The sequence below is a fragment of the Chlorocebus sabaeus genome, chromosome 24 (assembly GCF_047675955.1).
Source record: "Chlorocebus sabaeus isolate Y175 chromosome 24, mChlSab1.0.hap1, whole genome shotgun sequence".
In the NCBI taxonomy this organism is placed as follows: domain Eukaryota; kingdom Metazoa; phylum Chordata; class Mammalia; order Primates; family Cercopithecidae; genus Chlorocebus; species Chlorocebus sabaeus.
Window position 1 is genome coordinate 41,878,582 of NC_132927.1, and position 26,858 is coordinate 41,905,439.

Genomic DNA, 26,858 nt, shown 5'->3' on the forward strand with positions numbered 1-26,858 from the left:
CAATATTGATTCTTCCAATCCATAAACATGGAACATCTTTCCATTTTTGGTATCCTCTTCAATTTCTTTCATCAGTATAGTACAGTTTCTGTTACAGAGATCTTTCACTTATTTGGTTAATTCCTAGGTATGTATGTATTTATTTATTTTGGTGGCTATTGTAAATGGGACTACTTTTTAAATTTTTCAATTTGTTCACATTTTGCATATAGAAATGCTACTTATTTTTGTATGTTGATTTTGTATCTTGCAACTTTACTGAATTAGTTTGCCAGTTCTTAATAGTATCAGTTCTAATAGGTTTTTGGTGGATTTTTTAGGTTTTTCCAAGTATAAGATCGTATCATTTTTTCATGTGTCTGTTGGCTGTATGCATGTCTTCTTTTGAGAAATGTCTATTCATATCCTTTGCCCACTTTTTGATGGGGTTGTTTGTTTTTTTCTCGTAAATTTGTTTGAGCTCTTTGTACGTTCTGGATATTAGCCCTTTGTCAGATGAGCAGATCGCAAAAATTTTCTCCCATTCTGTAGGTTGCCTGTTCACTCTGATGGTAGTTTCTTTTGCTATGCAGAAGCTCTTTAATTTAATTAGATCCCATTTGTCAATTTTGGCTTTTGTTGCTATTGCTTTTGGTGTTTTAGACATGAAGTCCTTGCCCATGCCTATGTCCTGAATGGCATTACCTAGGTTTTCTTCTAGGATTTTTATGGCATTGGGTCTGACATTTAAGTCTCTAATCCATCTTGAATTAATTTTCGTATAAGGAGTAAGGAAAGGATCCAGTTTCAGCTTTCTACTTAGGGCTAGCCATTTTTCCCAGCACCATTTATTAAATAGGGAATCCTTTCCCCATTTCTTGTTTTTCTCAGGTTTGTCAAAGATCAGATGGCTATAGATGTGTGGTTTTATTTCTGAGGACTCCGTTCTGTTCTGTTGGTCTGTATCTCTGTTTTGGTACCAGTACCATGCTGTTTTGTTACTGTAGCCTTGTAGTATAGTTTGAAGTCAGGTAGTGTGATGCCTCCAGCTTTGTTCTTTTGGCTTAGGATTGTCTTGGCAATGTGGGCTCTTTTTTGGTTCTATATGAACTTTGAAGCAGTTTTTTCCAATTCTGTGAAGAAACTCATTGGTAGCTTGATGGGAATGGCATTGAATCTATAAATTACCTTGGGCAGTATGGCCATTTTCACGATATTGATTCTTCCTATCCATGAGCATGGTATGTTCTTCCATTTGTTTGTGTCCTCTTTTATTTCACTGAGCTCGTCATCACTGGCCATCAGAGAAATGCAAATCAAAACCACAATGAGATACCATCTCACACCAGTTAGAATGGCAATCATTAAAAAGTCAGGAAACAACAGGTGCTGGAGAGGATGTGGAGAAACAGGAAAACTTTTACACTGTTAGTGGGGTTGTAAACTAGTTCAACCATTATGGAAAACAGTATGGTGATTCCTCAAGGATCTAGAACTAGAAATACCAGTTGACCCAGCCATCCCATTACTGGGTATATGCCCAAAGGATTATAAATCATGCTGCTATAAAGACACATGCACATATATGTTCATTGCGGCACTGTTCACAATAGCAAAGACTTGGAAGCAACCCAAATGTCCATCAGTGACAGACTGGATTAAGAAAATGTGGCACGTACATACCATGGAATACTATGCAGCCATTAAAAAAGGATGAGTTTGTGTCCTTTGTAGGGACATGGATGCAGCTGGAAACCATCATTCTCAGCAAACTATTGCAAGAACAGAAAACCAAACACTGCATGTTCTCACTCATAGGTGGGAACTGAACAATGAGATCACTTGGACTCAGGAAGGGAAACATCACACACTGGAGCCTATTATGGGGAAGGGGGAGCGGGGAGGGATTGCATTGAGAGTTATACCTGATGTAAATGACGAGTTGATGGGTGCTGATGAGTTGATGGATGCAGCACACCAACATGGCACAAGTATACATATGTAACAAACCTGCACGTTGTGCACGTGTACCCTAGAACTTGAAGTATAATAATAATAATAAAAAAGATCATATCATCTGCAAACAAGGATAACTTGACTTCTTCCTTTACAATTTATATGCCCTGTATATCTTTCTCTTGTCTAATTGCTCTCGCTAGGACTCCCAGTACTATAATGAATAACAGTGGTGAAAGTGGGCATCCTTGTTATGTTCCAGATCATAAAAGACAGGCTTTCAGTTTTTCCCCATTCAGTGTGATACTAGTTGTGGGTCTGTTGTGTATGGCTTTTATTATGTTGTTGTGTGTTTCTTCTATACTCATGTTTTTGAGGGTTTTTATTAATGAAGGGATGCTGAATTTTATCAAATGTTTTTTCAGCATTAATTGAAATGGCCATATGGTTTTTTGTCCATCATTTTGTGTGATATGGTGTATCACTTTGATTGATTTGTATATGTTGAACCATTCTGGTGTCCCAGGGATAAATCTCACTTGGTCATGATGGATGATATTTTTAATGTGTTGTTGAGTTCAATTTGGTAGTATTTTGGATTTTTGTATGAATATTCATCAGGGATATTGGCCCTTAGTTTTCTTCTTTTGATGTGTCTGTTTATGGTTTTGGTACCAGGGTAATAATAGTGGCCTTGCAGAATGAGTTTGGAAGTACTCCCCCCTCCTCTGTTTTTCGGAATAGTTTGAGTAGGATTGGTATTAGTTCTTTGTTAAATGTTTAGTAGAATTTAACAGTGTAACCATTGGGTCACAGGCTTTTCTTTACTGTCAGACTTTTAATTATGGCTTCAATTTCATTATTATTGATCTGTTTGGGTTTTGGATTTCTTCATGTTTAAATCTTGGTAGGTTGTATGTGTCTAGGAATTTGTCCATTTTTTCTAAGTTTTCCAATTTATTGGCATATATTTGCTAATAGTAGCCACTAATGATTCTTCGGATTTCTGTGGTGTCAGTTGTAGTGTCTCCTTTGTCATCTCTGATTTATTTGGATCTTCTTTTTTTTTTTAGTCTGACTTAAGGTTTGTCTGTTTTAACTTTTTCAGCAACCAACTTTTTGATTCATCTTTTGTATTTTCTTTATTTCAATTTCCTGTATTTCTTCTCTCATCTTTATTATTTATTTTCTTCTACTACTTTTGAGTTTGTTTTCCTCTTGCTTTTTTAGTCCTTAAAATGCATTGTTAGCTTGTATATTTAAAGTTTTTCTTCCTTTTTTTGATGTAGGCACTTGTAGCCATAAACTTCCCTCTTAGTACAGCTTTTACTGTATTCCAAAGGTTTTGGTATATTATTTTTCCATTATCATTTGTTTCAAGAAAATTTTCAATTTTCTTCTTAATTTCTTCATTGACCCACTTGTCATTCAGGGGCACATCGTTTAATTTACATGTATTTGTATAGTTTCCAAAATTCCTCTTGGTGTTGATTTCTTTTTTTTTTTTTTCCCCCGACCCTCTATATATTTTATTTATTTTATTTTTTATTATTATTATTTGGTGTTGATTTCTATTTTTATTCTATTGTGGTCAGAGATGTTTGATATTATGTGTTTTTTTTTTTCTTTAAGCGTTTTAAGACTTGTTTTGTGACCTAACATATAGTCTATCCTTGAGAATGATCCATGTGCTAAAGAAAAGAATGTGTATTCTGTAGCTGTTGGAAGAAATATTCTTTAAATATCTATTAGATCCATTTGGTCTCTTTCTTTGTTGATTCTCTGCCTAGAAGATCTGTTCAGTGCTGAAAGTGGGGTGTTGAAGTCTCCAGCTATTATTGTATTGGAGTCTTTCTCTCTTTAGCTCTAATAATATTTGCTTTATATGTCTGGGTGCTCCACTGTTGGGTGCATATATATTAAAATACTTACAATTTTTATATCCTCTTGCTGAATTGACTTCTTTATTATTACATAGTGACCTTCTTTGTTTCTTCTTACAGTTTTTGTCTTGAAATCTATTTTGTCTGATAGAAATATAGCTTCTCCTACTCTGTTTTGGTTTCCATTGGCATGGAATGTCTTTTGCATTTCTTTATTTTCAATCTGTGTGTGTCTTTATAGGTGAAGTGTATTTCTTGTAAGCAACAGATTAATGGGTCTTCTTTTTTTTTTTTAATCCATTCAGCTATCCTGAGTCTTGTGATTTGAGAGAGTTTAGTCCACTTACACTCAGTGTTACGATTGACAAACAAGGACTTATTCCTGCCATTTTGTAATTTTTTTCTGGATGTTTTATGGTGTTCCCTTACATCTTTCTTTCCTTCGTGTCTTCATGGATGTTACAGCCTACTACACACCTAGGGTATATGGTATAGCCTATTGCTTCTAGGCTACAAACCTGTACAGCATGTTACTGTACTGAATATTGTAGGCAATTCTAACACAGTGGTAAGTATTTGTGTACCTAAACATATCTAAACATAGAAAAGGTACAGTACATTTATGGTATTTATAATCTTTATTTTTGTAGACAGTCTTGCTCTGTTGCCCAGGCTGCAGTGCGGTGGCGCAATCTCAGCTCACCGCAACCTCCGCCTCCTGGTTCAAGCAATTCTCATGCCTCAGCCTCCCAGGTAGTAGCTGAGATTACAGGTGTGCACCACCATGCCCAGCTAAGTTTTGTATTTTTAGTAGAGATGGGATTTCACCATATTGTCCAGGCTGGTCTTGAACTCCTAGTCTCAAGAGATCCCTTGCCTTGGCCTCCCAAAGTGCTGGAATTATAGGCACAAGCCTTTGTGCTTGGCTGGGGGTTATTTATAATCTTATGGGAATACTCATATATGCAGTTCGTTGTTCACTAAAAACATCATTATGCAGTGCATGACTTTACTTTGTATGACAAGTTGCTGAACATTCTAAAGGAGATATGAAAGTAACTTAGGATTGATTTTTGTTAGAAATTGTGATGTTTTTGTCGGCCGCGGTGGCTCACACCTGTAATCCCAGGACTTTGGGAGGCTGAGGCGAGTGGATCACGAGGTCAGGAGTTCAAGACCAGCCTGGCCAAGATGGTGAAACCTTGTCTCTACTAAAAATACAAAAATTAGCTGGGCTGGGTGGCGGGCACCTGTAATCCCAGCTACTCAGGAGGCTGAGGCAGTTGCTTGAACCTGTGAGGCGGAGGTTGTAGTGAGCCAGGATCACGCCACTGCACTCCAGCCTGGGCGACAGAGTGAGACTCCGTCTCAAAAAAAAAAAAAAAGAAAAAAGAAAAAGAAATTGTGATGTTTCTTTCCCATTTCAAGACCATCCTTTTCTTACTATTCTTTCTTTCCTTTAGAGCTAGGCTAGTGGGGAGCAGAATCATGAGCTTAAATTAGTGGAATGTGTGGACATTGGGTGGCATGGGGAGAAGTGTTTCAGCTTCTTTAAACTTTAATTTTCATTCTTGGGTACTTAAAGTGGTGTTTTAATCACTTGGTTCAAGAGGGTGTCTGATTCTTTGCAAAGCTATTCTATTGACAAAAAGCATTCACAGTATTTTAATAGTGGACTAATATTGGGTTGACATCTATTTGCATGTTAAGTTCTGTATCGTTATCATTTGGCATTTATTAACTAGCCTTGATATACTGTGCATTAGTTGGCATTTATAGATGTTTTAGTCCCTGCTCTAGAGGAAATATCCTAAAAGGGAGCTAATTGTGGGAAATGGAGGCTTTTCTCACATACGAAGCTGCCTGGGAGCTTTCCTCTAAAGACCTTTAAGCATTGGAAAGTCATTCTTTGAGTGGTTAAGATAGGAAATGGCAGTCGTGTAAAGCAGGGCCTTAAAAACAACTGCCAGACAGATTCATGATAGTGACCCTACAGGGAATTACCAACATAGATATGATTTTCTCAAGGAGTTGGAAATCTTATTAAAATTAGGGCAGTGAAAGTGTTCCCTTCTCTGTAGAATATAAAAACAAAATCAAAAACAAAAACAAAATAAAAAATCAGTCAAACTTCTCTCCTTTTGTTAACAAAACGACCATGGGATCTGTGAATATATATGGGGAAGTCTAGTGCTTGCACAGTGAGTTAACATATAAGTAACATACATCCCATCTTCGCTTCAGGGCACAATTTTAGCTTTAAAATGAGGTGGAATTCAGCGCTTTATGTCAACAGGTGAACTATAGAGCACAAAGATATTTCGTATGTAGTCTCTGTAAGCTGGCTGAAACTGGCTTAGGGTCTGTAGCATTTTACCAGGAAAGAATGTTTGTAAGGCTGGCCTTCTGTCCCGTCAGTGCTGCTGACAGGACTCTCAAGGCAAGGTTGTCCCAGTTGTCTTTATCAGGCAGTCTACCAAGGTCAGTTGGGCAGTGTTTCTCTAGAACAGATTTCTGCCTAATAGATGAGGAAAACTTCATGGCTGTTAACAAACCCTTTGGTAGCAATGTACGTATGTATGACTAAACCCTTGTTCCTGCTATGGCCATTTAATTTTCTCTTTTGAGGGTCTTATCTGAGCTATAGAAAGTCCATCTTACCTATCATTGTTGACACTTGGATCACAGCTAGTAGTGGTTTGAGGACAGAATGTATCAATGTATCAATAGTTTCTGTCTTGTCTTGACATTGAGTAGGTATACAAAACTTAGTCAAGTCAAATCACTTCTTTACCTCAGTTTTCTCCTCTTCAAAATGGAGATAATACCTACCTTACAAATTAATGGTGAGAATTAAATGAGGAAATGTGTGCAAAAATGTGTTGTGTGCCTGGTACCTCTTTGGCATGCAACTTTGTGTTTTCCTCCTTCCTTTGGCATAAGTAATATTTGGATTTCAGTGTTCAAATTCAGTGGTTACTTGGTTGTGGAATCAAATTATTTTGTCTTTCCAAACCTCATTTTTCTCTAACATAAAATCAGTAATACACACTTTATGAAGAAGTGGTTGAAATTCAGTTCCTAGTGTAGTCTAGGAAGTTTTTCTTGAATCTGAATGTCAAATTGCTGAAAACTTGTATGAATTTGTGAGTTTTGCTGTGTAGATCTTTTGGACATGAAAATGACAATATCTTTTTAAGAATTAAATAGTAGGAGAAATATACTAAGGGAAAGTAAGTCTCTAGAGTGTTTTCATGGGGACTCTACAGTAGCTTACTGCATTACAGTTTCTGTAATTCATTGAGATAATAGGGAAATTATGCATCCAAAGGATTTATTTACTTGAAATAGCACCTCTAGAAGGGGTATTCGTAGAGCAGTAATTTAGGAAGTGAAGCACTTGAACATACCTTTTTCTTTCTTTCTTTCTTTCTTTCTTTCTTTTTTTTTTAAATCTTAGGTAACTTTAGATTTTAATAAGATTTCACTATATAATGTTTTGTGGCTAGATATTGGAAAATAAATCTACTGAAAATTTCCCAGTTTAGTAATTACCAAAGAACTAATAAACCAATACTAAAGTTTAGTTACAAAATTAAAGTCAGGACTCATAAACAAATCATGTTAAATGAGTTATGAATTAAATGAATGTTATTGTTGAGTTTAACTGTGTGCCAAATCAATATAATATCTTTGACATAATCACAGTATAGAAATCAATGTATGTGTGGTACATTGTATTACAAAGGGTTACAAAGTGATGAACCTGGTGAGTTTGTGTTTTTAAGGATGTGATAGACCTATGAATTTCAATTATATTTGTTTAAATGTGAATCACTTTTATAAGCAACAGCAAAATATCATTGCCTTTGTATTTTGTAGCAGGTGAGTCAGCTTTTGTATATATTCAGATAATTATAAATTTTAATTTATTTTATTTTGACTAAAGTTTATGAGATAATTTAGCATATTGTTTGCTAATCACTTTTAAGTAATCTCAGTTTAGCTGGCTGTGGTCATGTGTGCCTGTAGTCGCAACTACTCTGGAGGCTGAGGTGGGAGGATCACTTGAGCCTAGGAATTTGAAGATGTTGTGTGCTATCGTTACGCTTGTGAATAACCACAGCATGGTACTCTATTAGGCAACATCGCAAGACCTTGTCTCTTATAAAAAAAGCAAAAAAGAAAAAGAAATCTCAGTTTATAATTTTATTTGACGTATTACAGCTCTTTATTTGACCCTGAAAATGTTGCACCTAGAATAGCCTTTGCATGTGTAGTCCTTAACCCTGAAGAAAAGGATAAAAGAAAATAAAATAAAAACCTAGTTGAAAATCAGTAAGTGCGGACAAGCTTCTTCTGAGAAAATGGAGATGAATTTATGTGTAAATGTTAAAGACATATGGATATGTTGATTATAGCCATCTTTTAAGTGTTTTTGTTATAGGCAAATGGTTTGCAGAGTTAGAGTAAATGGATTAAAGGTATTGCTGAAATTAAAATAACTTTATTTTTCAAGTTTTTTTGGTATTATGTTTGTTTTTTCAGGAAACCAGATACTTAAATATAAAACTGGGTAATTATTTTTGTAACTATTTTATTAATAATTTAATGTTAACTACTAGAAGTCTATAATTTTACATTTAATATACAAAGTATTTGGCAAATGATTATTAAAATAATATCATAGTGATATACATCCCCCCCTTTATTGTGGTAAAATATACATAACAAAATTTGACATTTAATCATTTTTAAGTATACAGTTCATTGTTATGCAACCATCATCACTATCCATCTCCAGAATGCTTTCATCATCCCGAAGTGAAACTCTGTGCCCATTACACAGTAATCCCCTGTTACTCACTATCTCCCCTTTAATCACTATTCTGTGTGAATCACTCTTCACTTTCTCTGTGATTTTGACAGAGTATCTCATATGAGTGGAACCACACAAGGTATACTTATATCTCATATAAGTATCTCATATGAGTGGAACCACACAAGGTATGTCCTAGGACTGGCTTATTGCATTTAGCATAATGTCTTCAAGGTTCATCCATATTGTAGCATGTATCAGAATTTCAGTTCTATTTCATGCTGATTAATACTCCATTACATGTATATACCACATTTTGCTTATCCGTTTATCTGTCAGTGGACATTTACAATGTTTCTACCTTTTGGCTATTGTGAATAATTCTGCCTTGAACATTGGTATGCAAGTATCTGTTTTGTGTGGTAATATATTTTTCTATATATTTTAACATAAATTTGTTACTTTAAATATTTTTACTTAAATAGGCTAGATAAATATCTGAATTTTCAGTGTTATCAGTGAATATTTATTGAATACCTTGTATATTGTAAGTATTGTGGGGATATAAAGAGTTACAATATCATGAAACTATTGTTTTAAAGAATTTACAGTCTAATAACAGTAATAGGGCATGTTTATAAAGACGCACAACCTGGTACCATATGCTTTTTGAAGCTGAAGAGATATCTAAGCTCTGATGCAAACCAACATCCTTTCTTGCCAAGATTTTTGTTTGTTATCCTGAACAGTTAGGAGGCAGAATACATGGCCATAATCAACATATGCATATTCCATTCAAGCATAGCATTTAACCTTCAAGGATGAATTTTGGGGTGATCATATCAACATGGAAATTAGATCATGACATTTCTTTAAACAATCGTCTCCATGGACCTTATCTTTAGGTGACTTACTTTCCTTCTCCCAAACTGCCACCTTAACTCTGACCTCATCTCCTATCGCCCACTCCCACCTTGCTCTGGGTAATTTTTTGTTGTGGATACATTTCTTATGTATGTAAACTGGCTTAAGTGCAAATGACGTAAAAGGCATAAGGAGGAACTACATATGGGTTTCAAGGTTCTTTCCAGCTTTGTGATTCTAATTTAATCCCTGTGGTACCTGTGTGTTGCCAATGAAAGAAAACAGAGTTAGCATCCTTAGAGGTTTCACAGCAGATCTGCTTTGTGGTGATTTTAAAGGCTCAAACTTTGAAATAAAAGCAGTTTGGTGTGTTTCAGTGGTCTCTTTTTCTCCTCTTTCAGAGTAGTTTTCCTGGAAAAGCAGAATAAATCTTTTATGAATTTAGTTATACCTTTGCAGTTTAATTGGACATTTAGGGTTTTTCTATGTGTGTAAGCTGGACCTTTTGAAGTTTAACACTGGAATACTAGCATGAGAGTGTTCCTACTCTTAATTTCCACTGAGCTAGACCAAAGGAAAACATGTATTTTAGATTCATATTTTCTTTGAATGATGTTTTGAAGCTCAAGATGAACTTTAAAAAACACAGCTAAGCAGAGCTTCTAAAAGGTAATACTGTAGTAGTATTTTTTTCCTCCGTATTAATCTACTTGGCTCCCCATAGTGAGCTTGAACTGTGAGTGGTAAAGACTCATTACTTTGTAGGGTATCCTGGCCCTAAAAATAAAACTTCTTTCTCAAAGCCTTTGGCCTATGAATGTGATGATTCTGTAAGCCTCTTAAGAACAGGGACTGTGGCTTCATTTTTATTTATTTTATTTTTCGTATTTATTTATTTATGAGACAGAGTCTCACTGTCTTGCCCAGGCTGGAGTGTAGTGGCTTGATCTCGGCTCACTGCAATCTCTGCCTCCTGGGTTCAAGTGCATCTCATGCCTCCACCACCCAAGTAGCTGGGATTACAGATGTGCACCACCATGCCTGGCTAATTTTTGTATTTTTTTGTAGAGATGGTGTTTTGCCATGGGCCTGTCTCAAACTCCTCTCCTCTAGTGATCCACCTGCTTTGGCCTCCCAAAGTTCTGGGATTGTAGGCATGAACTACTGTGCCAGGCTTGTGGTTTCATTTTTGTAAAACTTTTAGAGTTGGTGCCTTGCACATAATAAAATGATCTTCTGAGGTTATGATTCCACATAAAAAATGAAAACTTAAAAAAAGGAGATAATTGCAGAAGCGAAGAAAGATGAATGAACAAGGATGGCCATCCATTCATTCAACACCTAATGAAGGTCTACTATGTATCAAACACTCCACTAAGTACTGGAAATACAACAATGATAAATTAGACTCATTTTCTACACTTAGGGAATTTAGGTTGTCTGGAACAGTGAATAGCATGTAATAGGCACTTAAAAATATTTGAATACATGAATGTCTGTTTTGTAGAAAATGATTTAGGGTATGGAACATTTTAGTGAGGAAATGGAACATATCCCATCGTATTAGAGATAATTCATTAAAAAAGTGGAAACAAACTGTTTATTAATACAGAAAATACTTAAGTTGGTTATGGTAATACATAGAATGTAATACAGAAAAGCCCTTAAAAATAATGAGATATATATTGGCTGACACAGAAAGATACTCTAATTTACCTAATGTTGAATTAAACAGAGTTATTGAATAGGATGTATGGAATGATTTCTTTAATGTAAGGTTACTTTATATTTCTATAAAATGTCACAATATATGGTGGAGAAATAACAATGAATAATTCTAACAGGAGATAAGTTTTTCGCTGATCTTTGCTCTATTTTTTATGTACTTCTGTGATTGTTTTACCGTGATCATGTGCTGCTGTTTAAAAATAATAAAGCTGCTTAAAAATGTTTCTGGATAATTTTTTTTAAAACATAGTATCTGTATCTATAAATAGAGTTATTAGTTGATGGTCTGTTGTCCTGTAAATGTAAAATGTGTCATTAAAGAATTCTTCATTTTCTTTCTAAAGAAATATAGTTAACCAGAGTTCACTTTTAATGCTCAACATTTACCTTTAATGTTTATTATTTATTATTTGTTTTTTAATATATATTTTTTTGAGACAGGGTCCTCCTCTTTCACTGAGGCTTGGGTGCAGTGGCATGATCTTGGCTCACTCCAACCTCCACCCTCTGGGCTCAAGCGATCCTTCCACTTCAGCCTCCCAAATAGCTGGGGCTACAGGAGCGTGCCACTACGCCTGGCTAATTTTTGTAGTTTTTGTAGAGGCCAGGATTTGCCATGTTGCCCAGCTGGTCTCAAACTCCTGGGCTCAAGCAATCTGGCTGCCTTGGCCTCCCAAAGTGCTGAAATTACAGGCATGAACCACCATGCCCAGCCTACCTTTAACATTTAACAGTATTTACCTGTAACACTCATAGAGTGTAGTTTTAAAATAAACAATAACATTTACAAATGTGTAGTAGCAGAAATATATTTAATAATAATTTTAATTTTGTTTTGGAGGTACTTTGAGGGAGGTGTGTCTACATTATTAAATGGAAAAGAACTGAAGTTCTTAAGCTTTTTTGTATACTTAAAAACTTAATTTGGATTTAGTTATTAATAAATATTAGGTTGAACTACGTTTTTAATCTAAAGATTTATTTTGGCACTCTTTTTTGCTTATTATGGCTTCTCGTTTTCTTAATGAGAGGAGAGAAGACATGTTCTTTGGGAGTCCTGGTTATGTCTAGTCAGTAGTCTTAGTTTTCACAGGATAGTAGGGAATTTTAAATTATTACTACCTATTTTCTTAATTTATTTCAATAACTTGCTGTTTTTATCAGGAAACATTAATAGACTAATCAAAATGTTCGATTCTATACATAGTTTGCTCATAACAAACTCATTTTATTAGAAATGTTATAGCACCTTTATTTTTTTTATCCTCCACAAGATCATTTTAGTGTAGTTATTGGAGTTTCAAATTATATGTAATTCAGTTTGAAAACTGTGTCTATGGTTCTGTTTAGTAACATTTTAAGTGATGATATTAAAAAAGGTTAACATTGCTTAGATAAAGTTACCATTATTCTTTCAAAAGAAAAGTTTTATTTTTCAGACCACATAGTCCTTTGAATTCTGACGTACCAAGTTTCAAACAATTTTTTTGTTTTGGGGGATACTTACCTATGAGATCTCCAGAAATTGTATATTCAGCTATGAAAATCTTCAGAAACTGTGAGCACAGATATAAGACTGTAAACCTTAGAGGATGATTTTAGATTTCTTTCTCTTTTTTACTTTTTATTTTCGAGAAAAATAAGCCTGTTCCAGTTTAATGAGTGTGATAATTTGAAATCCAGGTAGAATAATATATCTCATTTTTGTCCTCATTTTTAAAGGTGAGATAGTTTATAAAATAGAGAATAAATCATGTTGTTAGATGTTGACTCTTGTAGTATAAAAGTATGAATCTTATATAGTGATATCATTCTATTTTAAATGCTTTATATGTTTAAATAATTTATAAGAAGAGAATTATAGAAAAACAAAATGCTTGAATTAATACTGTAAACGTGAAGTTAGCATTTATAATTGATATTTTAAATTGTTACATAAAGACATGTATGAGTATGGATAAAAACATATACATTAGTATAAATGAAATTAATGGCTTCTTTTATACACTCACAATATTTATACTTTAAGTATATTAGGTGTTGATAAGTGTTCTAGAGAAAAGTAGGTACATTAGGGATGGTAATAGGGAATGTTGGAGTTGGGAGGATGCCATTTTCATATAGAATGGTCAGGGAAGGTTTCACTAAGAAGGTGGTAGTTGAGTGATGCCCTGAATTTGGTGAGGTACATAGCTGTGGTGATATTTGGACAAGTGTGTTTCTGACAAGATCAAAAGCCCTGTGTTGAGTGCAGGCTCTGCATATTTAGAAACATAAGAAATTTAATTGTGCATGGCACAAAGTGGTCTTATGTGTTAAAAAACACACAATTTTTTGGTTTCATTTTTGCTTTCCTAATACATTCTAAGATATGCTGAAATTGGGATTTACTTGTCTTGCTTATTGTATCTTTGGCACCCACTACAATGCCAAACACATGGCAGGCAATGTGTTATGGATGGTGAGAAAGAATTTTGGAGGAATCTTCTTTTTTAAAAAAAATAAAAATCATACTACTAAATTATTTCAAGCTGCAGAGGTCTTTAGAGATCATTTAGATAAGTCTTGGATGTTATGCATGAGAAGACACATCATTAGAGTGACTTTCAAAAGTCACCATTAATTAGTAGCAATCTTGAGTTAGCAAAGATTTTTAGTTTCTTAGTCTAACTTTAGTCCATTGATGGGGAGATACTTTGTTTCCGTTGTCTCATCTATGCATGGGAAGATACTTGCTATAGAAAACCTCCTTGCTATGGAAGACCTCCTTGCATCTGGAATCAGATTGCTTGGTTGAAATTCCTGTTTGACACTGCTAGCTTTGTGATTCTGTCCCTCTCCCGACTTTTCCTTTTGGTGCCCTGGTTTTCTTGTCTGTTAGACAGATATTGTTATTCTCTGTCTCTCCTTTTTTTTTGTTTTTGAGATGGAATCTCGCTCTGTTGCCCAGGCTGGAGTGCAGTGGCACCATCTCGGCTCACTGCAAGCTCCGCCTCCCAGGTTCATGCCATTCTTCTGCCTCAGCCTCCTGGTAGCTGGGACTACAGGCGCCCACCACCACACCCGGCTAATTTTTTGTATTTTTAGTGGAGACGGGATTTCACCGTGTTAGCCAGGATGGTCTCGATCTCCTGACTTCGTGATCCGCCTGCCTCAGCCTCCCAAAGTGCTGGGATTACAGGCATGAGCCACTGCGCCCGGCCCAGATATTATTATTCTCATTCCAGTATTCTTTACACCATAAACATTTTCTCATTAATCTTCAAATTTACCAACTCAGAGTGTTACTTCTTTGTTTTAAAGGGAGTGATGATGAAGAGAACAGGAGTTTGAAATTAGTTGTTCTTGGGTTGTATAAAAATTTAATTCTTAAGGTTATTTGTTAGTATGTATCAAACTTTAATGAATGAGGAAAACATCAGGAAGGCAAAAGAACTGCTTTCAAGAGTATTTGAGCATCAGGAGTTCATGTATTCATTTAGGAAAGGGATGTCAAAATAAAATTGTTTAGATACATAGAAGGCTGGTTAACTTTCTGTATGATAATGAAGCCATATAACTTCAGGGTTAGCAATCCAAAAGGAAACTTGGTTGTAAAACATTGAATTTAATTTAGGTATCATCAAGATCTTTATCATCATCTCCAATATCATAAGACATTGGATTTTATCATCTATAGGACCAAGTATATTGGTTTTATTGATTTTAGCAGATTCTAGAATCTTGCCATCTGCCTTTAGACTTCTAGCTTCATGTGGATTATATTTTAAAATAACATCAGCTTTGTTATCCTGGTAGTCTCACCGACCAATATGATGTCTGAGGTATTTATTTACCTCTTTTTTCTCAATTTTCCTCTCATATGACATAACCTCTTTACACCATCAAAGCACATTGATCCTAATCGTCTGTTTCCCTTCATTTTGATTGCCTACTCTGTCTATTCCCTTTACATACCAACTCTCCTTTTTTGGGGTTCTTATTTTCACTCCTGCATCTATTTTTAATTTAATTTTATTTTTTTTGGCACAGAGTTTCACTCTTGTTGCCCAGGCTGGAGTACAGTGGCACGATTTCGGTTCACTGCAACCTCTGCGTCCTGGGTTCAAGCGATTCTCCTACCTCAGCCTCTGGAGGAGCTGGGATTACAGGTGCGTACCACCACACCCTCCTAATATTTTGTATTTTTAGTAGAGATGGGGTTTCACCATGTTAGTCAGGAAGTCTTGAACTCCTGACCTCAGGTGATCCACCCGTCTCGCCTTCCAAAGTGCTGGGATTACAGGCATGAGCCACCATGCCTGACCTCCTGCATCTGTTTTTACCTCCCTTACCTTACTCTTGAGCATGGCAGCGAAGGCAGCCTTGCAGTGTCCTGGGCTCCTTTCTGGTGCTGATGTTGGCTGTGGTGGCTGCTATTTTGAGGGGTATGCATGAGTATGTAGTCTCAGGAGGCTTGGTCACCTGGAGGGGAAGTTTTGCAACCAAGGTCTTTAGAGGCATGCTCAGTGGCAGCAAATCTTTAACTTCTTTTTTCATCTTTTATTTTTTGTGCTAACATTTTTAAGGTTTTCTAGGACAGTCTAGAGTAACATTTAATCGTGTGCATTCTTACCCTCATTACTAAGATGAACCTCTATTGAGTGACTGTCTGTTGACTGTCCCAAGGATTCATTGAGGACTCTGTCTTGCTTGTGAGAACTTAAATGATTCCTGGCCCTTTGTGAGCTCTGGAAATTACTTAGCACTAACTATGTGGTGATTTTTCTCTTCCTGGAAATTGTTTTTACTCTATATCATTAGTTTTCACCCTATGCACATGTAGATTAGTATTGATATTCAGGTAATTTAAGGAGATCTTTTTTTTTTTTTTTTTAAATTAGGTTTTTCTGTAACTCTCTCACTTCAGGAGCTTTTCCCCAAAATTCTTGTTGCATTGGCCTTTCTGTATTATGACCTCTTGTATTTTTCAACTCAGCAATGGTACTAGATTCTGTTAGGGTTTCACCTCCTGCATACTACAGTCACAAAAGTACTTTCAGAAAGAAATCCCAGGCTATTATGGGGCTCACCTTTTTGTTTGTTTGTTTCCCTTATTTCAGAAATCAGTTTTGAGCTGATTTTCAATGTCAGATCATCGATTGTAATGTCAGATACGTTGTTTGTCCGATTTTCTAGTGTTTACATTTGGAGTGTAGTTCTGGATCCTACTCCTGCTGCGTGGGTGAAAGTAGAAGTCTCTTAATACTTCTAAAATTGAGAACATCCTTAGCCAGTGATATGTCTCACACATTTCAAAGTGAGTTCAAATGCTGTTATATGTAAAATTTCATTTTTAAATGTTGTTTAAATTAATTTTAGTAACAACGTTTGTGTTATTCTTTCATACATAGCTGTAAGTAAAGCCTGCTTTGGCTTCTTTTCATCTAATATTAGTTACCAGTCAACTGATGTGTTAAAGTTGATACAACTGTAATGATGTGTTAAAGTTGATACAACTGTAATGATTTATAAGAGCTGAATCTTTTTGGTACTTTTATGCCCCACTGAAGATCATTGCCTGTTTTATGGTGCTCTTGCGTGCATGCTCTCACATTTGCTCTCACGCACGCTCTCTCTCTCTCTCTCTCTCTGTCTCCCCCCGCCACTCTCTCTCTCCCCCTCTCTCCCCAGAATTTGATGTAACAACAACGAAAACCCCATGACTCTTAGTATAGGAACTTTTTACCAATAAAAAAAGTTGGTCTTATATCTATCTGTTGCGATACAGTAAAATATGGTGTAAGTTTACTACTTATTCTTTTAGATTCGTTCAGGTAGCTTAAAAGCATTGGAAACTGTGAGTAGAATGCAGATATAAGTTGGTGGGAAGTAATTGAGAATGTCTCATTAAATATGACATTATAAAAAGGACGTTTAAAAATTTTTTAAGAAAAGATATGAAGTACTCATGAAAGATTTAAATTACTGCCTCTTATGCTTATGATTGACTCATTTGGTGACATGAGCTTCATTCTTTATTATTTAGTGCTTACAATGTTTCAGTTCCTGTACCAGGTATGAAGTGTACCATATCTGATTATTATATATCTATGCCATTCTTAGAAGAGGAACTTGAAAATCTTAGGGGAATATTTGAAGATGAGCCAGTTAATTAGCATTGTGATTTATGTGTTGTGTGCCCAGGGCATCAGAATTGTACGTTGTGAGTCTTAAAAAACTCTGAAGAAATGTTTAGCCATAATTGGGATACCTCTGAAGAGATGAGGGTCAGGGTTGTAATTTTAGGTGAGAAAACTACAAATGCATTAATTCTGACAAATGGCCACAAAATTTAATTTCATTACCTTTTATTATTTTTAAACTATTAGTTTAGATTCGGAGGTACCTGTAGAGGTTTGTTATGTAGGTAAACTTATGGGGTTTGACGTATAGATTATTTCATCACCCAGGTACTAAGCCTAGTTCCCAATAGTTATGTTTTCTGTTCCTCTCCCTGCTTCCACTCTCCACCCTCTGGTAGGCTCCAGTGTCTATTGTTCCTTTCATTGTGTTTATGTGTTCTCATCATTTAGCTCCCACTTGTAAGTGAGAACATGAAACAGAAAACATTTGGTTTTCTGTTCCTGCGTTAGTTTGCTAAGGATAATGGCCTCTAGTTCTATCCATGTTACTGCAAAGTACATGATCTCATTCTTTTTTATGACTGCATAGTGTTCTGTGGTGTATATGTACCACATTTTCTTTATCCAGTCTACCCTTGATAGGCATTTAGGTTGATTTCATGTCTTTGCTATTGCGAATAGTGCTTCAGTGAACATATGCATGCATGTGTCTTTATGATAGAATGATTTATATTCTTTTGGTTATATACCCAGTAATGGGATTCCTGGATCGAATGGTAGTTTGATTTTTAGCTCTTTGAGAAATGGCCACACTGCTTTCCGCAATGGTTGAACTAATTTTACATTCCCACCAACAGTGTATAAGCATTCACTTTTCTCTGCAACATTGCCAGCATCTGATATTTTTTTACTTTTTAGTAATAGCCGTTCTGATTGGTGTGAGATGGTATGTCATTGTGGTTTTGATTTGCATTTCTTTAATGATTAGTGATGTTGAGTATTGATCAATGTTGGGCTTTTTTTCATATGCTTGTTGGCTGTATATATGTCTTCTTTTGAAAAGTGATCACATCCTTTACCCACTTTTTAATGTGTTCATTTTTTTCTTGTGAATTTGCTTAAGTTCCTTATAGATACTGGAAATCAGACCTTTGTCAGATGCATGGACCTTTACAGTTGCAAAATTTTCTCTCATTCTGTAGGTTGTTTTCTCTGTTGATAGTTTCTTTTGCTGTGGAGAACCTCTTTAGTTTAGTTAGATCCCATTTGTCAGTTTTTACTTTTGTTGCATTTGCTTTTGGTGTCTTTGTCGTGAAATCTTTCCCAGGTCATATTTTCAGAATGGTATTGCCTAGGTTGTATTCTAGACTTTTTCATAGTTTTGGGTTTTAAGTCTTTAATCTGTCTTGAGTTGATTTTTGTATATAGTATAAGAATGTGTCCAGTTTCAATCTTCTGCATATGGCTAGCCAGTTATCCCAGCATAATTTTATTGAATAGGAAATCCTTTCTCCATTGCTTGTTTTGGTAGGTTTTGTTGAAGATCAGATGGTTATAGGTATGCAGTCTTATTTCTGGGCTGTCTGTTCTGTTCCATTGGTCTGTGTGTCTGTGTTTTTGTTGTTGTTTTGTTTGCCAGTACCATGCTGTTTTGGTTACTATAGTCCTATAATCTAGTTTAAAGTTGGGTAGCGTGATGCCTCCTGCATTGTTCTTTTTGCTTAGGATTACCTTGGCTATTTGGGCTCTTTTTTGGTTTCATATGAATTTTAAAATAGTTTGCCTAATTCTGTAAAATGTTGGTGGTAGTTTGATAGGAATAGCATTGAATTTGTAAATTGCTCTGGGCAGTATGGCAATTTTAATTTTAATGACATTGATTTTTCCTATCCACAAGCGTGGAGTGTTTTCGCATTCATTTGTGTCATCTCTGATTTCTTTGAGCAGTGTTTTGTAATTCTCATTGTAAAGATCTTTCACCTCTGTGGTTAGCAGTATTCCTAGGTATTTTATTCTTTTTGTGGCAGTTGCGAATGGGATTGTTTTCCTAATTTGGCTCTTGGCTTGCCCGTTGTTGCTGTATAGGAATGCTAGTGATTTTTGTACATTTAATTTGTGTCATGAAACTTTGCTCAAATTGTTTATTAGCTTAAAGTGCTTTTGGGCTGAGACATTGGGGTTTATTTGGTGTAGAATCATGTCATCTCCAAGCAGTGATAGTTTGACTATAGGCCCTTTATTTTTTTTTTCTCTTGCCTGATTGCTCTTGAAAAGACTTCCAATACTATGTTGAATAGTAATTGGTGAGAGAGGGCATCTTTGTCTTGTGCCAGTTTTCAAGGAGAGTGCTTCCAGCTTTTGCCCATTCAGTATGATGTTGACTGTGGGTTTGTCATAGGTGGCTCTTACTATTTTTTTTTTTTTGAGATGGAGTCTCGCTCTGTTGCCCAGGCTGGAGTGCAGTGGTGCAATCTGGGCTCACTGCAAGCTCTGCCTCCCGGGTTCACGCCATTCTCCTGCCTCAGCCTCCTGAGTAGCTGGGACTACAAGTGCCCACCACCACGCCTGGCTAATTTTTTTGTATTTTTAGTAGAGGCGGGGTTTCACTGTGTTAGTCAGTATGGTCTCGATCTCCTGACCTCGTGATCCTCCTGCCTTGGACTCCCAAAGTGCTGGGATTACAGGCATGAGCCACCGCGCATGGCCAGCTCTTACTATTTTGATGTGTGTTCCTTCAATACCTAGTTTGTTGAGAGTTTTTAACGTGAAGGGATGATGACTTTTACTGAAAGCCTTTTCTGTATGTATTGAGATGATCATGTGTTTTTTGTCTTTAGTTCTAGTTGTGCGATGAATCATACTTATTGATTTGCGTAAGTTGAACCAACCTTGCATCCCAGGGATAAACCCTACTTGATTGTGGTGAATTAGCTTTTTGATATGCTGCTGGATTTGTTTTGCTAGTATTTTGTTGAGGATTTTTGCATCAGTGTCCATCAAGGATATTGACTTGAAGTTTTCTTCTCTTTTTTTTCCTTGAGGAAAAAAAGGTACTTTTTTTTTTTCTTTGTTTTTTGAGCCAGGATCTCACTTTGTCACCCAGGCTGGGGTACAGTGTGCAAATATGGCTCACTGCAGCCTTAACCTCCCAGACTCAAGTGATCCTCCCACTTCAACCTCTTGAATAGCTGAGACTACAGGCACGTGCTACCATGCCTGGCTAGTTTTCTTTTTATTTTATTTTTTATTTTATTTGTAGAGACAGGGTTTCACCATGTTGCCCAGGCTGGAGTTGTCTTTCTTTGTTGTATCTCTTCCAAGTTTTATATCATCATGATGCTGACCTCATAGAATCATTTAGGGAGGACTCCTTTCCCCTCAATTTTTTTGTAATAGTTTTGGTAGGTATGGTACTAGCTCTTCTTTGTACATCTGGTGGAATCAGACTGTGAATCTGTCTGGTTCAGGGCTTTTTTTTTTTTTTTGGATTGGTAGGCTATTTATTACTGATTAAATTTCAGAGCTCATTATTGGTCTGTTCAGGGATTCAGTTTCCTCCTGGTCCAGTCATGGGAGGGTGTATGTGTTCAGGAATTTTTCCATTTTTTTCCTAGACTTTCTAGTTTTTTGTACATAGAGGTGTTCATAATAGTTTGGTTATTTGTGTTTCTGTCCAATCTGTAATAATATCCCCCTTTGTTGTTTGCAGTTGTGTTTATTTGGATCTTCTCTTTTTTTCTTTATTAGTCTAGCTAGTGGTCTATCTTGTTAATTTTTTCAAAAAACAAACTCCAGGCTTCATTGATCTTTTGAATGATTTTTTTTTGTGTTTCAGTCTCCTTCAGTTCAGCCCTGATTTTGGTTATTTTTTGCCTTCTGCTAGCTTTGGGATTGATTTGCTCTTGCATCTCTAGTTCTTTTAGTTGTGATACTAGGTTGTTAAATTGAGATCTAATATATAGGTACATACATTATATATACATATATAAATATATGTTTTTTATTTTTTATTTTTTATTTTTTTGGGGCAGTCTCACTCAGTTGCCCAGGCTGGAATGCTGTGGCACGATTTTGGCCCACTGCAGTCTCTGCTTCCCAGGTTCGAGCAATTCTCATGCCTCAGTGTCATTAGTAGCTAGGATTACTGACGTGCACCACCACACCCAGCTAATTTTTTGAATTTTTGGTAGAGATGGGGTTTCACTATGTTGGCCAGTCTGGTCTCGAACTCCTGGCCTCAAGTGATCTGCCTTGCCTTCGCCTCCCAAAGTACTGGGATTACAGGCATGAGGCACTGTGCCCAGCTCTTTCTAACTTTTTGATGAGGGTGTTTAGTGCTATATATTTCTCCCATAACACTGCTTTAGCTGTGTCCCAGAGATGCTGGTATGTTGTATCTTCATTCTCACTAATTTCAAAGAATTTCTTTGATTTCTGCCTTACTCAAAAGTCATTCAGGAGTAGGTTGTTTTATTTCCATGTAATTGTATAGTTGTGGGTGATTTTCTTAGTCCTCACTTCTATTTTTATTATGCTGTGTTCCAAGAGAGTAGTTGGTATGATTTCAGCTCTTTTGCATTTGCTGAGAATTGTTTTATGTCTGACTGGGTGGTCAGTTTTAGAGTATGTGCCATGTGCAGATGAGAAGAATGTATATTCTTTTGTTTTGGGGTAGAGTTCTGTAGATGTCTTTCAGATCCATTTGGATCTATTTCGCCCAGTGTTGAGTTCAGTTCCTAAATATCTTTGTTAATTTTCTGCCTCAGTGATCTGTCTAATACTGTTGGTGAGGTGTTGAAGTCTCCCACTGTTATTGTGTAGGAGTCTCAGTCTCTTTGAAGGTTCCTAGGAACTTGATTTATGAATCTGGATACTCTTGTGTTGGGTACATATATATTTAGGATAGTTAGGTCTTCTTGTTAAATTAAACCCTTTACCATTATGTCATGCCCTTTTTTGTCTGTTTTGATCTTTGTTGGCTTAAAATCTGTTTTGTCTGAAATTAGGATTATAACCCCTGCTTTTTTCTGCCTTCCATTTTCTTGGTAGATTTTTCTCCATCTCTTTATTTTTTAGCCTGTGGGTGTCATTGCATGTGAGATGTGTCTCTTGAAGACAGCATACCATTGAGTTGTGCTTCTTTATTTAGCTTGCCATTCTGTGCCTTTAAATTGGGGCATTTAGACCATTTACATTCAAGGTTAGTATTGATATGTGTGGATTTGATCCTGTTATTGTGTTGTTAGCTGTTATTATGCCTGCTTGTTTGTGTGGTTGCTTTACAGTGTCACTTCGTCAGTGTGCTTCAGTGTGTTTTTGTAGTGGTTGCTAATGGTCTTTCCTTTCCATATTTAGTGCTGCTCTAAGGGGTTCTTGTAAGGCAAGGCTGGTGGTAATGAATTCCTTCAGCATTTGCTTGTCTGAAAAGGATCTTATTTCTCCTTCACTTATGAAGCTTAGTTTGGCCAGTTATTAAGTTCTTGGTTGAAATTTCATTTCTTCAAGAATATCGAATATAGACCCCCAATCTCTTCTGACTTATACGGTTTCTTCTGAGAGGTTTGCTGTTAGTCTTTTGGGCTTCCCTTTGTAAGTGGCCTGTTCTGTCTCTCTAGCTGCCTTTAGCATGTTTTCTTTCATTTCAGCCTCATGGAATCTGATGATTATATATTTCAGGCATAATCTTCTTGTAAAGTATTTTGCAGGGATTCTCTGCATTTCCTGTGAATGTTGGCCTCTCTATATACGTTCAGAAAGTTCTCATGGATGATATCCTGAAATATGTTTTCCAAGTTGCTTCCATTCTCCCCGTTTCTTTCAAGGATGCCAATGAGTAGTAGATTTGCTCTCTTTACATAATCCCTATTTCCTGGAGGTTTTGCCATTCCTTTTTGTTCTTCTTCATCATCATCATCTTCTTTTTTTTTTTTTCGTCTGGCTGTCTTATTTCAGAAAGCTAGTCTTGAAGTTCTATGATTTTTTTTTTCCTCAGCTTCGTCTGTTTTGTTGTTAATACTTGAGATTCTTATAGAGGGTTTTTCAGCTCTATCAGATCAGTTGTCTTTTTTTCTATTCTGGCTATTTTGTCTTTCAGCTCTTGTATCATTTTATTGTGCTTCTTAGCTTGCCTAGATTGGTTTTTAGTGTTCTCCTGAATCTTGATGATCTTTTTTCTCATCCATATTCTGAATTTTATTTCTGTTGTTTCAGCCATGTCGGCCCAGTTGCTGGAGAACTAGTGTAGTCATTGGGAGGAAAGAAGACACTCTGGTTTTTTGAGTTGTTGGAGTTATTATTGTTATTATTATTTTTGACAGAGTCTCACTCTGTTGCCCAGAACCGAGTACAGTGGCATGATCTCGGCTCACTGCAAACTTCGCCTCCCTGGTTCACCCCTTTCTCCTGCCTCATTCTCCTGAGTAGCTGGGACTACAGGCGCCCGCCACCACACCTGGGTAATTTTTTGTAGTTTTAGTAGAGACTGGGTTTCACTGTGTTAGCCAGGATGGTCTTGATCTCCTGACCTCGTGATCCGTCTGCCTCGGCCTCCTGAAGTACTGGAATTACAGGTGTGAGCCACCATGCCTGGCTGAGTTGTTAGAGTTCTTGTGCTGGTTGTTTCTCATCTTTGTGGGCTAATGTTTCTTCAGTCTTTGAAGTTGCTGTCATAAGAATGGATGTTTTTTCTTTTATCCTGTTTGACGACCTTGGGGCTTTGATTGTTGTATAACATGAATTCTGTAAACTGTTGGGCTGGAGTGGCTGAGGTGCCCTCAGACTGCTAGTCACAACACTTTGATAGGTGGTGCCAGCCAAAGCACTTCATAGGGTAATAGCAGCGGGATCTATCCTTGTTTGCATGTGCCAGTGGCAGTGGCAGTGGCAATGTGGTGGGGTGCATGTTCTTTGGCTGTAGCAGGGTGTTAGTGGGTGCTGGCCTCCCTGCAGGCATTCGGAGCAATGAGTTCAGGTTTGACTCTTTAGTCCCCTAGGGCCAAAGTCTCCTATGGGAGCAAGTCAAGCCTAGTGGGTTAGGTGTCTTTGGCTGTGCTCCACTACAGATGCTCCCACACCAAACCCTCTGGGCTCTATCCTTACCACTTCTTGAAGCAGCTTTCCCTGCCAACTCAAGTGTCCATGGTGGTTGAGGGGTCTCCTCCTGCTGGGATTCCAGAGGCCTCTGGTGAGAGTGGGTTGCTCCTTGCCTGTTCAACTCACCCCTTCTGCTGGAGTCGTTGGGGACCAGTAATGAGCCTCAGTGTGCGGTAGCCCCTTCCAGCTTCCTCTTTCTTCAGATCAGCCTCTGTTCTTTCCGTGCCTTCCCTCTGAAGATCTGCTAGGAGTGTGCCAGTCTTCCTGATGTCCTGGTCCCTCAGTGGGAGATGTTCCTCCTGGCTGCATCTAGTAGACCATCTATGGCTCCTGAAACTGAGGACACGGAGCGGTGAATACAGGACCCCAAGCTCTGGCTGGAGTGAGACAGAGACCTCACCACATCCCTGGAAGTCGCTACTGATATCTTTAAAATTTGCTGCTTCTAGGCCAGGCATGGTGGCTCATGCCTGTAATCCCAGTACTTTGGGTGGCCAAGGCAGGTAGATTACCTGAGGTCAGGAGTTTGAGACCAGCCTGGCCAACATGATGAAACCCTGTCCCTACTAAAAATACAAAAATTAGGTGGGCGTGGTGGCATGCACCTGTAATCCCAGCTACTCAGGAGGGTGAGGCAGGAGAATCACTTGAACCCTGGAGGCAGAGGTTGGCAGTGAGCCAATATCATGCCATTGCATTCCAGCCTGGGTGACAGAGCAAGACTCTGTCTCAAAAAGCAAAACAAAACAAAATAAAACAAACAAAGCTGCTTCTAGATAAATCCATTGAGTTTGGTGTAGCAAAAAATTATTACCCTTTAATTTTTTGCTAGCTGATATAAAATGAAGACATTTAATTATTCAAGATCTTTTAGATATTAATTATTATTCACTTCTGAGAAAACTCACATTGATACCTGGTAGTCACTACATACATTTGCCAGAGCTGCTTTTGTTTTTGTTCTATGATGGCTAAAAGAGATGTGTCTACCTGTAGTGTTACCTAGGCAATATAGATGTACACTGTATTTCATCCTCCTACATTGCTTACCATTGAAATTCATAGATTATGTTTGTTACTTTGGTAGTATGTTCCCTTGTAACTCTGCCCCTGAAGAGTAATAATCCCTTGGTTAGGCAAACCATGTTTCTTTGATTCATTTGAAGTTGAGAACAAGGGCTTCATCATTAAATAGATCTGTCTGTGAATCTTTGCTCTTCCTGGTTTTGTGATCTTAGGCAAATTAATTAACCTTTTGGGTTTTATCTGATATTAGCATAGTTTAGTAGTTGAGTGGACTCTAGAGCTAGCTTGTAGGAATTTGAATCCTGGCTCTGCTACTTAAAAGTATATACGACTCTGGGCAAGTTACTAAATTTTCTGTTTCTTCTTTCTTATCTGTAAATTAAGGATAATATGGGTACTTATTTATGTACTAATAGAGATAATAGAGAATGTTTATTGAGTGTTTACTATGTGCCAGATTTAAACCTGGGTAAAAGTAACATAATAAGGTTGTTGTGAGGCCTGACTGAATAAAATAAGTAAAACACTTTGCACAGGGTCCTAGTACATTTTCAGCCAATTATGTATAAAATGGGGTTGTGATAATTATAATGAAGCATATATGTCTGTGGATTAAGTATGGATCCAATGTTTGTGGCAGATAAAGACCACACTGTGTAACTCCATTGATTGGGCTAATTGGTGGAGACACACAGAATGAATCCTAACATTGTGTTAGGTAACCTGTATAAAACATACTAACTTTTCTCTCCCATATGATGCGTAAGATATGGTAGATCCAAGAATCCTATCCAATGATACTTCAAAATTGTAACCTTAGTATACCTGTTGCGTTAAAAGTATTGCTTAGAATTGGCCACACTCCACAGATGTCCAGGGAAGTAAAAGCACTTACTGGGGATAGCTTTGACACCAGCTGTATTATATTAAAGATATGATATAAAACTTCTCTCAACATCAGTAGTGATTCTGAAGCTGTCAAAAATAGATAGGGAGTCATGATGCCCCTAAAGTACATTTCCCTTTTCCTCTATAGTAATAGAACCCTGATTTTTTTCTTTGTTTTAACTGGGTACATTGATGCCTGGAAGAAAAGGCTGTATTTCCCAGCCGTGTTATTAAATTCTGGCAAAAAAGAGATGAAAGCAGAAGTATTATGTGTGTGCTTCTAAAAGGCACTGACTCAGCTGGGAAGGCATCCCTTTTTACTATTCGGTTTTCTTCCGCTTTATTGAAAGTGTAATAACTGGAGCATTAACAATCATTTTGTACCATGAGGCAATCTTGAAGATGGAAGCCAGGCACCTAGAGTGGTGGAAGAGAAAGCTAGAAGCTTGGGTCCCTGAGGACTTTGTGCAACCATCATCTCTATATCACCTATCTCCA

General features: G+C 36.9%; 1 protein-coding gene across 5 annotated transcripts in view; it reads left to right on the forward strand.

Moving 5' to 3' along the window:
- The window catches only part of FUT8 (fucosyltransferase 8), a 274,423-nt gene that overhangs the window by 47,381 nt on the left and 200,184 nt on the right, over nt 1–26,858 (forward strand). The window contains exon 1 of one of the 5 annotated variants that reach the window (XM_073011084.1): nt 15,262–15,380. The exons of the other annotated variants lie outside the window; for them this stretch is intronic. The gene's annotated coding sequence lies outside the window, so the exon portion shown is untranslated. Of the gene's footprint in view, nt 1–15,261; nt 15,381–26,858 lie in introns of those variants that run through there. 5 annotated transcript variants of the gene reach the window in all.